This window comes from Balaenoptera physalus (genome assembly GCF_965194825.1).
Source record: "Balaenoptera physalus genome assembly, chromosome: 18".
Taxonomy (NCBI): domain Eukaryota; kingdom Metazoa; phylum Chordata; class Mammalia; order Artiodactyla; family Balaenopteridae; genus Balaenoptera; species Balaenoptera physalus.
Window position 1 is genome coordinate 63348790 of NC_138899.1, and position 13081 is coordinate 63361870.

Here is a 13081-nt window from a genome sequence, read left to right on the forward strand (position 1 = left end):
ACACACACACACAAAATGGAACATTAGCCATAGAAAAGAATGAAATCTTGCTATCTGAGACAACATGATGAGACCTAGAGGGTACTATGCTAAGTGAAAATAAGTCAGACCGAGAAAAACAATAACTGTATGATTTCAATTATTTGTGTAATCTAAAAAACAAAGCAAATGAACATATAACAAAACAGAAACAGATTTGTAAATACAGAGGGAAAAACAGGTGGTTGCCAGAGGAGAGGGGAGTGGGAGGAGGAAAGAAATAGGTGAAGGAGATCAAGAGGTACAAACTTCCAGATGCAAATAAAAAACAGTCTTGGGCATGAGATTTGGGAAATATAGTCAGTAACTATGTAATATCTTCGTATGGTGACATATCATAAACCGACTTACTGTGTTGGTCATTTTGAAATGTATAGAAATATCAAATCATTGTGTTGGGCAACTGGAACTACCAGTGTTGTAGGTCAATTATAGTTCAAAAACAAACTCACAGGAAAAGGGATTTGTCCTTACCAGAGGCAGTGTGTGCGTGGAGAAGGAATTGGACGAAGGCAGCCAAAAGTTACAAACTTCCAGTTACAAGATAAATAAGTACTAGGGATGTAATGTACAACTAGGGATGTAATGTACAACATGATAAATATAATTAACACTGCTGTATGTTATATATGAAAGTTGTTAAGAGAGTACATCCTAAGAGTTATCACAAAATTTTTTGCTATTTCTTTAATTTTGTATCTATATGAGATGAATGCTCACTAAACTGATTGGGATAATCATTTCATGATGTCTGTAAGTCAAATCCTTATGCTGTACACCTTAAACTTGGATACAGTGCTGTATGTCGATTATATCTCAATAAAACTTAAATAAATAAATGAATAATACCTTAATAAACCTAACTTAGGAAAAAACTTTATAGCAAGATTAAGTGAATCCTATGCCAGGACTCCAATGTTTTGGTTGTTAGGAAGTATATTAATATAACTAATCAGCTTACAAATTTAGGAAAGGCATGTGACCAACTTGATAGATGCAAATAAAGTAGCATGGTAGAATATTACAGGTAAAAATTATAGAAATAAGATATTAATGCATATGTACTCAAAGAAATGTCGCATACCCACACTAGTTCACCTATAGAGAAATAATAGATTAATTTCCTCTAATTGTCAGAAAGATCACTAGGAGACATGAACACCTAACTTACTTAACACTTTGAGGTATTAGTAAAAAAAAAATTACCACTGGAAAAGAAGGATTAAAATTATCTCCATTTGCAGAGCATATGGATATATATCTAGTAAGCCCAAAGAACAAGTGGAAATTTGTTACAGAAAATGAGACAATAAAATATTTTAAAGACTATAACATAAGCATGTAGTACACAGTTCATATAGACACATCGCAAGCAGTTACCAGGTATGTTAAAAGGGAGGCTGCAATTTTTAAAGTATAAAATAAAAATAAATCTAACAACACATGTGAAAAGCCTATATGAATAAAATTATCATGAACTCCTTATATAGATAATACAGATTCGAAGAAAAGGAAAAATTGATTTCCTTAAATATAATAAATCTTATATATAGAGAAAAATATACCAATATGCATATGTGTATGTATATATTTGTGTGTATATTTGTGTGTATATGTGCGTGTGTATACATACATATACACACATACAAATATTTTTCTGGGGATAGATAATTTTTTACATAAAATATGAAAAAATATATAAAATGTACATAAAATAGAAATTATTAATTATTTAATGAAATGTTATTTTATGAAATTAAAGATTAGTTATTAATTTAAATATATTTTACATACAAGATACTTTATATATGTTTCATGGAAACTACAAAGAAAAAAATCTATTGTAGTTACACAAAAGATTAATCCTTTTTCTTTAAAAAGAATTAATTCATATCACATCAAAAAAAAATACAAAGGAACTACAACAACAACAAACAGAAAATAATGAAAGTCCTTATCAACAATTAACCTAAACATTAACAGATGAAATTCTCCAATTAAATGACACAAAGTGGTTGAATTAATTTAAAAAAAAGAACCTACAGGGAATTCCCTGGTGGTCTAGTGGTTTCACTGCCGGGGACCTGGGTTCCATCCCTGGTTGGGGAACAAGGATCCTGCAGGCAGCATGGCATGGCCAAAATAAAAAATAAAAAAATAATAATTTTAAAAAGAACCTACAATATGCTGTCTACAAGAGACTCAATTTAACTTTAAGGACGTATATAGGTTAAAGTGAGAGGATGTAAAAATATATTCCATGCAAATGGCAACCCAAAAGAGAGCAGGAGTACCTATACTTAGATAATACATATTTTCAATCAAAATCAGTCACAAGACAATGTTACTCTACAGTGATAAAGGAGTCAAATTATCAAGAGAATATTACAAGTATAAATATGCACCCAACATTGGAACATGTAGACATTTAAAGCAAATATTAACAAAACTACATACAGAAAAAGCAATAAAGTAACAGGGTACTTCAGTACCCCATTTGTAAATGTGGATAGATCATCCAGGCAGAAAATTCATGAGAAAACATTGACCTGCACAACACTTTAGAAAAGTAAACCTAACGGATATATACAGACCATGCCATCCAAGGGCACCAGAAAACACAGTCTTCTCAAGGGCACATAAAACATTCCCAAGGATATGTCATTTCTGGGCCAAAAAGCCAACTTTAACACATTTAAGACTAAAATCTTATCTCAAAGCTTTCCAACCACAATATGGAACTAGAAATCAATAGGAGAAAAATCTGGAAATTTTACAAATACATGGAAATTGAACAACACACTCCTGAATAACCAGTGGGTCAAAGTAGAAATCAAAAGAGAAATTAGACAGTATCTTGAAAAAATATAAATACAAAATACCACAATTTAGGGAATACATCAACAGTAGTTCTTATGTGCCTACATTTTAAAAAATGAAAGTTTTCAAAAACAACCTAACTTTACACATCAAGAAAATAGGAAAATAAAGAATTAAGCACCAGATTAGAAGAAAGGAAAGAGCAAAGATTAGAGGATAAACAATGGATAAAGAGACTAGAAAAAAAAAATCAAGCTAAGAGTTGGTTTTAAAAAATAAAGCAAACTGACAAACTTTTAGCTAGACTAACCCAGGAAAAAAGAGAAGTCAAAAAATCTGATAAATGGAAGAGGAGACATCAAAGAAACACAAAGGACCATAAGAGTATATTATTAACAATTACATACCAACAAATGAGATAAATTATAATAAATAAATTCCCAAAGCATGAACCTACCAAGACTGAATCATGAAGAGAAAGTCTGAACAGATCAATAATAAATGAGGACATTGAAACAACAAACATAAACCTCCCGACAAAGAAAAGCCCAAGACCAGATGGTTTCACTGGTGAATTCTACCAAACATTAAAAATCTGGACTTCCCCGGTGGCGTAGTGGGGAAGAATCCGTCTGCCAATGCAGGGGACACGGGTTCGAGCCCTGGTCTGGGAAGATCCCACATGCCATGGAGCAACTAAGCCCATGCACCACAACTACTGAGTCTGAATTCTAGAGCCGGAGAGCCACAACTACTGAAGCCCGCGCACCTAGAGCCCGTGCTCCACAACAAGAGAAGCCACCGCAGTGAGAAGCCCAAGCACCACAACAAAGAGTAGCCCCCGCTCGCTGCAACTGGAGAAAGCCTGCGTGCAGCAACGAAGACCCAATGCAACTAAAAATAAATAAATTAAAATAAAATAAAAATTTTAAATCTCTAAAAAAATAATTAACACCAATCATTCTCAAACTCTTCCAGAAAAATTGAGGAGGAGGGAAGACTCCCAAGCTCACTTTATGAGTTCAGCATTACTCTGACACCAAAGCCAGATAAGGAACACTACAAGAAAATAAATCTATAGGCTGATATGCCTGATGAACATAAATGCAAAAATTCTCAGCAAAAGTCTAAATAAATCAATAAGTGTGATACACATTGCTAAAAGAATGAAGAATATATGATCCTTTCAATAGATGAAGAAAAAGCAATTGACAAAATTCAAAACATTTTTATGACAAAAGCTCTCAAAAAAATGGGAACAGAAGAAGCATGCCTCAAAATAAGACCATATAATACACAACCACAACTAACCTTGTACTGTACCTTGTAACCCTGAATGGTGAAAAATTCAAAGCTTTTCCCTTTTAATCAGGAACAAGATAAGGGTATCCACACTCACTATTATTAAAGACAGTACTGAAGTCCTAAGCAGAGCAATATGACACAAAAATAAGAAATAAAAAGGCATCCAAAATGGAGAGGGAAAAGTAAAGCTTCCTGTGTTTTCAGAAAACATGATCTTATATAAGACGTCTCCTCCCCCCCAATACGGTAGAAAATAAATTCAATAAAGTTGCAGGACATAAAACCAACATACAAAAGCCAGTTGCATTATATGCAATAGTAACAAAATATTTGAAAGAAATAAAATAATTCCATTTACAAGTAATTGTTGTCCTCGACCACCCTAAGGGTCCCCGGGCGTCTGTGACAGCGCGGGTCCGACCTCTTTAGTCGGCTGAGGCACCCATCCCCCGTCCCCTCCCCCCTGGTATTTTATCTAATAGCGGAAGGAGCGCAGAGGCACTTGGCTAAATCAGGAGACCTGCGAGCCTGTGGATGAATTTTAAGCCCGAGAGCGCGAGAGGCAATTAAACATTATTGGAACCCACTGTAAGCGGGGGGAGGGGAGGTTAGGAGGCGAAGTCCCGCCGCAGCGGGTCCCGCCCCAGGACCCCGCACAGACACGCCCCCACCCCTTCCCCGCCGTCAGGAGGAGGGGCTCTGCACCTCCCCCTCCCCGATTCCCCTCAGGACGCGCAGGTTTCCACCCCCACCCCGGGGCCCAAGCAAGCCGGGCGGAGGTCAGGGGCGAGATGAGGGACCCAAATTCCTCTGGACTAAGGTGCTACGGGGCAGCTCTTCCTAAAGAGCAGTCGCAGCTCCGAGCGAACCCCTGCGACTCGAAAGTTAGCCTCGGGACCCACCCCCCGCCCCCGTGGGCGGTGCAGGGTCCGGGCCAGCTTACCTGGCCTGAGGCCCCAGGGGCGGCCGGGGCCTCAGCGGGCGCGGTCCGTCGTAGCGCAGCGGCCGAGCGGCCGTGGGCTGGCTCCGCGTCGCGCCGCCCTCCCCTCCGGCTCCCAGGCAACTCAGCTAGGGCGGATGGATGCAAGAGAGGCCGTGCCGGGAGTTCGGGCTCCGTAGGGACCTGGGCTCCATTGCGGTCGGCGGGGCGCTGGGCCCTCAGTCACTTGCAGGGCCTTTTGTCCGTTCCCTTCCTCGCCCCACTCCGGGCGCTAAACGTCAGGTGCCCCGGATTTAGGGCAGGTGGCGGGCATCTAGTCACGTGACCCGGCTCCACTCACTCTGCCTCTCAAGCCTGAAACTTCAAAAGTCGGAAACTTCTCCTTGATCCCAGCACCTAACATAACTTTTGACGTAAAGGCTGGGATCAATGATTGTACAACAGATGGATAAGCGAGAACCTTCTGCTGAGGGGAGGGGCGTGGGGACAGCAGGGGGAGGCTCAGATGGAAAGGGAAGAAGGAAGTTGGCGGAAAACTCGGAGAGGAAGGGCACAGGTATGAGCACAGCCCACCCACCAAAATACCACCGCTTTTACAGGCTCCACGTTCAGGACCACCAGCCCCGTTTTCCAGATGCCAGCACCCACGCAGGCCTACAGCTTGCAAACTGCAAGCCCAAGAGTCAAGCCAGGTATTTCTGGGTCCAGAGTCCTGCCTCTGGAGAAGCAAAGAGCAGTCACACCGCAGACAGCCTGTGAGGCTGTCCAGCCACTGGGCCACCTGACCAGGCTGGAAGTGCCCCATCGGATGCTGAAGGGGCAGACCTCTGTCCTCTGTGTGAGGCGAGGCAATTTGGGCTGGAGAGTCAGAAGCACCCGGTTACCAACCCCTCCTCTCTGGGCATGTACTTGGGGTTCCTCCATCCCCATCTCCCAGCCTGGATGTCTGGCCGGGAGCCGCAGGTGGGATCCGCCGGTGCTCCGGCGCCCTCTAGCGGCCGTTCGCTCTAAGGCCAACTCTTAGTCCTTCCTCCTGCCTCCCTCCCCAGCCCTGGGGGCTGCACTGGCCTTGGGCACCTGCCAGCCTGATTTTGTTCCTCCTCTCCCTTTAAGCACAATGAAGTGCCCTACAGAGGTTTAGAATCTCTTGGAGAAAGAAGCTCTTTTAGTCAATACACCTTGACCCTGAGAAGGTGGTTTCTAGAATGAACCTGAAATACTGTATTTTTCTCCATGTATTTCCAAGAAGAGAGAGCTCTAGTTTTCTAAGTCAAAAGAAACACAAAGTTATAAATACGATGTTGTGAGCCAGAGATGGAAAATCAACATTTTAGAAAGTTTATTTTTTTTGAATGGACCTTTCATTGAAGACAGAATAAAGGATTCCCCTGTAGATTCCTTAAACTGTAAACACATAAAATCTCTCTGGACTTGATTGATTCAGTTGTGACATTTAAAAGAGAAAGCTAAAACTGTGCATGAGCAATTCTTCTTGACAAAACCGTTCGATCAATCAGCCCCCTTAAATCCTGTGACCCCTGTATGATCAAGCAGCCTCCTAAAATCCCGTGACCACTGTTAGATCTATCAGCGGCCTTAAATCCCATGACCTTCTTTGATTCAATAAGCACCCTTAAATCCTGTGACCCCCGTTAACTCAGTCAGCAAGATAACGGTTCTGGTTTCACAGGGAAATACCAGGAAGTGTTATCAACAGCACAGTCCTATTTAGGCAAGTTCATGCAAAAAAAAAAAAAAAAAAGGCTTTTGAGGTCTGTATACATATCCTACTATTTAAGACTTGCAGACCATTTATCTCCTTTTCCTCAACTTTAGAATTTCCATTCAGCTCAAAACACATTTGAATCTTTTATTCTGGTTGCTTTGCACCTAATGAGGCTTAAATTATGGCTTCAGTATCTTCAGCAAAGTTCTTCTGACTGATAAATGATTTACGATTTTCTTTTGTCCTCGGTTGCTTTACCTGCCTTTCAGGGACCGCCCTCATTTTCAAGAACTTGAGAGTGAGACTTTGTGATTAGAGGAATTCCAGAAGAGGATGCATCCTTATAAGGTTAAAAAAAATAAAATAGTGTCATTTAGTAGTGTACAGAAGTGTGAGGGACCCAGCACACACTGGGCTGTTTCTCCTTGGAAACACATGGAGAAAAATACAGTATTTCAGGTTTATTCTAGAAACAACCTTCTCAGGGTTAAAGTGTATTGACTAAAAGACCTTCTCCAAGAGATCCTAAACCTCTGTAGGGCACTTCATTGCACTTAGAGGGAGAGGAGGAATGGAATCAGGCTGGCAGGTGCCCAAGGCCAGGGCAGCCCCGGGGCGCTGGGGAGAGAAGCAGGAGGAAGGGCTGAGAGTTGGCTTTAGAGCCGATGGCCGCTAGAGGGCGCCAGAGCACCGGAGGATCCCACCTGTGGCTCCCTGGCCCGACCCCCAAGGTTGGGAGATGGGGTTGGAGATGGGGTTGGCTGAACCTCAAAAAGGTGCCCAGAGAGGCGAAGCTGGTTACCGGGCCCTTCTGACTCTCTGGACCAAATTGCCTCGTCTTCCTGTTTAGGAAGAGCTGCGCAGCATCCTAGTCTGGGGAATTTTGGTCCTTCATCCCGCCCCTGCCCTCCCACCGTCTCGCTAGGCCCAGTGTGGGTGGGAAGGGGGCCCCGCCCTGCGCGTCCCGGGGGAATCGTGGAGGGGGAGGCCCAGAGTCCCGGCTGGAGTCGCAGCGCCCCTCCTCCTGACGGCGGGGAAGCAAGGGGGGGTTGGGAGGGCTGTGCGGGGGGCGGGGGGGGGTCCCCGGGCTGGACCTGCTGCGCTGGGACTCAGCCTTTCAACCTCCTAACCCCCCTCCCCCACCCCGCCTCCCTTTCAGTACGTTCCAGTATTATTTAACACAGATGCGTGCGCGCCACCTCCAGAGTTTATGATTCAGTGGGTCTAGTATTAGAGCCAAATAATTTGTCTCTCTGACAGTTTCCCAGGAGATGCTGCTGATGCTGCTGGGAAGCGCACGCTGAGAACCAGCGCTTCAGCTGTTCACTTTGCTTAGACCAACTGTGCGTTTTCTCTCCTGGGGGCTACAGTGGAGGACAGCGCTGGTGGTGAGGAAGCGATCTGACATCTACTGAGCACCTGTGACATCTGCCGTGTGCCAGGTACCTCAGCAGCACTTTACACGTATTACCCTACTTAATCCTCTCACCCGGCCCGCCAATCAATTCGTAATTATTTATTGAGACCCCGTCGTGTATCATGCCATGTGCTGTGCTAGGCCCTGAGGATGTGAAACCAACCCCACCGACATAATCAGGGAAACATTCTTGAGCAGATAATTATAAGGGCAATTAGCCTAATCCATAGAAAGTGGAAGACCAGAGAGCTGAAATAACTTGGCTTGGGTTACGCAGTTAGTGGGTGACAGAGGAGACAAAACAAAGACCACTTCGTTCCAAAATGTACAGTCCTTCCGCTAAACCAGAGGTTCTCTGATTTTTGGTCTCAGGGCCTCTTTACACTCTCAAAAATTATTAAAAGACCCAAAAGATCTGTTTGAGTTAAATCTATCAACATTTACTGTACCGTATTAGAAATTAAAACAAAATGGTTCACACTTTGAGAACCACTGCACTGAACCAGGCTGCAAATAGTGACATCTTTCTTAGGTCTGAACCCTGACTTGTTTTTTGTTTTTTTGTTTTTGGCTGCGTTGGGTCTTCGTTGCTGCGCGCGGGCTTTCTCTAGTTGCGGTGAGCGGGGGCTACTCTTCATTGCGGTGCGTGGGCTTCTCATTGCTCTAAGATGTGCACAGATCCTCTCAGCTGACACAGCTGGGCATGCTATCCCCTGGCCCCCAGGACTGCACTCAACCCTGACCAGCTACTGTGCAGAGGGGGAGTTCCTGCCACTGTTCAGGGCAGCTCATTGCTGACAGAGGTTGGAGGTGGAGGGGGAAGGGAACATCACCCCTTTTCCTGGTCCCCGTTTGGTCTCTGCCAACATGCCATGGCTCCTGTCCTGGGCAGAAACCCCTAGGCTCTCATGGCCTCAGTAAGGGTACTGAAGTGGGTTTGGTACTGAGTAGGATAAAGCTGTTCTTATCCTTTGAACAACCAGGCCAATAAGGACTCTTTTTTTTTTCCTTTTTTTTTTTTTTTAATTTTGGGGAGGTTTAAGAAATGCCTGGGTGTCTATGCTCCAAAAAAAATAGGTGTTCCTCTGCACCAGCAAAGTTCACAGTGATAGGAAAGTTCCTTGTGGGTGGAAAATGCATTGAAGGAAGAAGAAAGGAGGAATAGGATGGAAGGAAGAAGCGAGGGGAGGAGGGGAAAGTCCCCAGTTACAAGGTTTTAAATAGTTGCTTTGCCTGTCCTATGTGTTTCCCAGCATCACTAATGGGGGAGAGTATTCAAGGAAGGGACAGGAAAGAGCAGGCAAAGAGGAGGGGACTCTTGGAACAGCCCCAGACTTTATATCCTGTGGCCAGAAGCCCATTTGCCTCTGTAACCGAAAGGTGCAGGGAAGGTGGCAGGGAGGGGTGAGGGTTGCTGGGTCTAGTGATGAAGATCAGAGACGACAAGGAGAACGGCAGCAGAGTCCTGTTTGGATGCTCACATACCATTTCCTATATACGAGTCCCAGTAACACGCACAGCATGCAGGAGGCGGCTGCGTACCAAGGGACGCTTTTAAAAGTAAACCTTAATTAGTCCCTGGGACTCACTGAAACTAATTTTTAGAAGCACATCACCTACTCTGATTCTAATCTTGCCAGACACCTTTATATCTGGTTTTGTCCGTTTTTTTTTTTTTGAAAAGGTATCCCAAACTAGCCTGCCTAAATTTAAACATGCTTATTCACTCCACATTGCTTCCCATCAAGGGCCAGGGAGCTACATTTTAAGGCTTTCACCTCAAAGGAAGAGTACTGGCCTGGGCAGAGGCAGAAGCCTGGGTCTTGGACCTGCTCAGTTCCTGATGATAAACCAAAGTGATTTCTAGACAGAAGGGGGAGCGGGGGGAGGACTGGGAAGAGGCTGAGGCAGTTCTGTGGTAGTTTGTCCTGAAACCCTAGTGGAGAAGCCAGTAGGAGGCACCTGCTGAGAGAAGCGCCCAGAAACTGCTGGCTGCATCTGTAGGAGTTAACAGTAAAGAGGTAGGAGTGTGTTTCTGAATCAGAGTGGAAGTGTCTCAAGAGGGCCCCCACTGGTGATCCCTGAGCTGTCTCCCTTCCACGAGTGGGAAGAGCGAAGCCCATGCAGAACTGAGATGAAGCAGGGATGGGGTTCAGCTGGGCAAGAGCTGTGCTGTGGCAGGGAGCCCCACAAGTCAGAAGAGAAGAACTAATCATTTGTTGCAAGAAAACTTGCTGAGTACTGGGGGCAAAAGTGAGAGGGGCCACAAAAGGAAGGTGGAAGTTCTTTGATGGAGAGCAGAGAGGCTTAGGCACAGTGGCCCTGAGTCCACACTCGCCCTGATCTTTTAAAAGTGATGTGTCCTGGCTGTTGTAACTAGTGCTGCAATGAACATTGGGGTGCATGTATTGTGGAACTAAGCCCAGTCAGTGTTAAGTCCTAAGTATCTCACAGGTTCTAAAGCTCCTGCCTCTGAGCCCTGGGTTTGAATCCTGCCCCGCCATGGGCTCAGTGGACAATCGGGCCGGTGGCCCTCTCTGCGCCTCGGTTTCCACACTTGTAAAGTCAGGATAATAAGAGCACGTGCCTCACGGGTGGTTCTAAGGTTTGAGTTTAGTATTTGTGAAGCACCCAGAACAGGGCCTTCTCAGAGCAGGCAGCAGCTCGGCCATAGCTGTTCTTAGAGGGTCCTCACTGTCTTGCATCCCCCCACTCAGCGCTCCCCACGCCAGGCCACTCTCCTCCTGACCGACCTTGCTCTGACAGGCAGGATGCATGTCTTCCTGCTGAAAGGCCAGCTGCCTCCACGATGGCCCGAGACCCTTTGGGTGGCATTGAAGGCTCTCCTCCTGGCTCCCTCCACGCATCCACACACCCAACACTCAGGGCACACACCTGTCAGTCTCTGGCCACACGTGCTTCATGCCCATGGCCCCTTCCGCCCAGATTCCACACTGGAGTGGAATTCCCTCTCCCACTGGCTGCGAGCCCCGCAGGGTAGCTGAGGGAGCTCAACATGGGAGCGAACCCCGGGCCGGCACATCACAGACTTTGCCTCATTGATTCCCTGTGAGGCAGCTCCTCTTTTTGCCTCATTTTACAGGTAGGAAACTGAAGGTCAGTGATTCTCACGATCAAACACTTGTAGTGGAGCTGGGATTAAGTCCAGGCGTGGCTGTCCCCAGTGTCTGCCTGGGTCCATCGACACCGCACAAACCTCTCATGTCGCTTAAGAGGAAAAAACAGCCAGAGGTCTTCAAGGGGGGAAAGACATTAAGAGGATGTGGAAACACCTCCTCCAGTGCAACACGTAAGTGGTGGGTCTGGGATGTGTCCGTTTAGCTGGAACACGTCCCCAGTCTCCTCTCCTGCATGGTGATGAATTAGGGCTGAGGTCAAGAGAAAGCTGGCAGCGTTGCAAGTGGAAATGAGGTGGCAGCCACACTTGCCCCGGGAAGGTCGGGGCCATCGCAGCGCAGGACGTTGCCGCAGGCCTGCTGGCTCACCCTGCCACTGGGGCCCCAGCCCCCCTGCCCCTCCTCCGTCAGCTGCTCCAAATCTGGGCTCAGCTGGGGGAGCTGTACAGTGAGTTGTGCGGTCTTACAGTCAGCCACGGCGTCGGAGGTGGAGGCTGGGAGGCCGGGAAGGCGGTGTGGGCTCCAGATCATATCCATGGATTCCAGCTGTCCTCATGGGCGCCCACTTCAGCCTATCTTCCCTTCCCTGCTGACTCAGGCCCAGTGCCAGACGCAGGGGACAGGCTTACGAAGGCTACTTACCCAGCCCCCACAGCACATAGGTTTGACCCCCACAGTAACCCCCTACAGTAACTCTGTGGATCAACCCCTGACGGGCACAGAGAGTGAGTTCAGTGAATGTTGGTTGAATAAATAAAGATTTTGGTTGCTTTATCTAGGCTTTAAATTTCAGAATTAAAATGAGAGAAACTCATTTTTTCAACCTTCGCTAATGGATAAATTATTAATGTATATTACAACAACATGTTCTTCCAAAAGGCCCCTGCGATCACAGCTTTCACGTAACATAGATGGCTCACAGGGCAGTGATTAAATTACAATCGATATTGAATTAACTGATGGTAAAGGGACTGGGAATTTTTGTATGGTTCTGTGACTTTCAGGGTATTGGTAATTGTACACCTTCCTCCTGGGAGGGAGTGATGAGGGACTCGGTGATCTCAACAGGATCGTTTGTACATGCATCAGAACATCTGCCTCGTGGTAGCCTCGTGGTAGCCCCGTGGTGCTGGGCCGCTGAGGAATCTGAAATGGAGGCACGGCTGGCTGGGCAGCAACCAATCTATCAGGAAATCTAAGCTGATATTATGTCCAACTGCAAAAGTAAGTCAGGAAAACAGAAGCAGATGCAGAAGAGTGGTTTGGAATTAACACCTGTGTAGAGCCAAGAGATTGCTCAAAATGATACAGAAATTCAAGATCGAATCCCTTATCCCATGCATAGGTCTAATTTGATCTTCCAACACCAGACAACCACATGAAGCAAAGTTTCCCCCTGAAATGAAACTAGCTTTTGAAATCTTTCTATTGAGTTATCCTTTAGGTGGAATCCAATATTTCCTCCTTTCCTTGGGGGCCATGATGAATGAAGTGTCTGCCCCTGGGGTGGAGTCGAAGAGCAGGCCTGGCGGGAGGCGGCCCAGACATGCAGCCTAGTTTCCGAAGACATGGACTCTGGGGTCAGACTGGCCCTCAATCCTGGCTCTGCTGCCAGCTGTTTGACCTGGAGAAGTTACTCACCCTTTCTGTGATCCAGCGCTCTCCTCCGTAAAGTGAAGAGTGATACGACAGGGTCT